We start from the raw sequence: 1,517 nt of genomic DNA, 5'->3' as shown, positions 1-1,517 counted from the left end.
CTGCAGTCCTAACCATGATCTAACATGACCCCAGCTTTGGATAGAAGCACTAGGACACCTAACCTAGCCTAAGCTCCAGCTAACTTGACGTAGGAGAGAGTAGTTATTTATTTTATAGTTTCTCTCTTTTATTGCTTCCTCTTGGAGTGTGGATGTGTGCTGTGTCGCATTACCCTTGCTTATTCTTTATCTGCACTTACCCCTGTTAGAGTATTGCCTATTGCTTGAGGCACAATGTCATGGTTAATGTTGAGTACAATACCTTTGCTGCTGCCATCCTTTGGGACACAAATAAATGACAATACCCTTACTCTCCGGGTGAAATGCTACAATGGTATATCCGTGCACTTGTGGATCCATCTGTAATCATATTGATTATACCACGAGAGTGGCACCCCTTGGGTGCAGTTGCTAGGATGGGTTCGGCGCCCTCATTTCTATTGATTGCACTAAGGACTGACAACAGGTATTTCTGGCGCTATTGCTAAGGATTAACCATTCCTAGTGATTGCGCTAAGAAATGTCAACAAGCATTTCTGGCGCCGTTGCCGGGGACGGCATGTGAACAAAGATATTGTGCTGATATTAACTTAGACCTTGTACTTAGGATATAGTCTTTACTCTTTCAGGCTAATGTCACTTTATGTCTTCTTTTATTTTTGAATTAAAAGAAGACAGGGGTAGTGTATGACTGGTTTCTCCCTGCCAGAAAACTACACAGACAATCCAGAGAGGCTCGTGAGAAAGGCACGACCTCGCGTCATTCCTCCTCTCGCTATCCTCCCGACACAGGAACCCATTTCGGAAGCACCACTCATTCTTCAGGCTGTGGCTGAAAAGACTCTCCGCGAGTTCTCCGTCCCCTCCACCGACAATGTGGCCACTGGCCCCAACATCAATGTCGGGGATGTGAACTTCGAGCTCAAATCAAGCCTTATCAACATGGTGCAGGCTAGCCCAATCTGTGGCAAGCCAAATGAGGACGCAAATGCACATTTGCAGAATTTTTTGTAGCTCTGCGACACCGTTGTCATACAGGGTGTCACCGCCGACGTTGTCAAGCTTCGTCTGTTTCCTTTTTCCCTCCTGGGGAAGGCGAAATAGTGGTTTTATAAAGAAAAGGACATCGACACCTGGGCCAAATGCTCCAATGCATTCCTCGCAAAATTCTTCCCGCTGGGCAAAACAAATGCCCTGCGCGGGAGAATTTCAAGTTTCCAGCAGACAGTGATGGAATCCATCCCAGAAGCTTGGGATAGGCTGCAGGAATACATCATGGCTTGTCCTCATCATGGCATGGACGAGTGGCTCGTCCTGCAAAGCTTCTACAATGGGCTCACAACGACATCTCGAGTCAACATTGATGCCGCTACTGGAGGAGCCTTCCTCAACCTGACCATAGCAAAATCCAAAGCATTGGTCAAGAAGATGGTCTCCAATCAGGGGTGGAGCGATGAACGACTCTAACCCCGCACCAAGGGCAAGCATACCGTCAAGGAGACGGATATGATCGTTGC

At 47.3% G+C, this 1,517-nt stretch overlaps 1 non-coding gene across 1 annotated transcript; it reads right to left on the bottom strand.

The window, feature by feature from the left end:
- Positions 1 to 1,189: 1,189 nt before the first annotated feature.
- Positions 1,190 to 1,298, bottom strand: LOC120710940. The gene has a single exon (XR_005690107.1). It is a non-coding gene; the product is annotated as a small nucleolar RNA R71 (small nucleolar RNA).
- Positions 1,299 to 1,517: the final 219 nt, after the last annotated feature.

Source organism: Panicum virgatum, chromosome 5K (genome assembly GCF_016808335.1).
Source record: "Panicum virgatum strain AP13 chromosome 5K, P.virgatum_v5, whole genome shotgun sequence".
NCBI classification, from domain to species: Eukaryota; Viridiplantae; Streptophyta; class Magnoliopsida; order Poales; family Poaceae; genus Panicum; species Panicum virgatum.
Note: the sequence above shows the minus strand (reverse complement) of the source record. Positions and strands in the feature narration are given on the sequence as shown.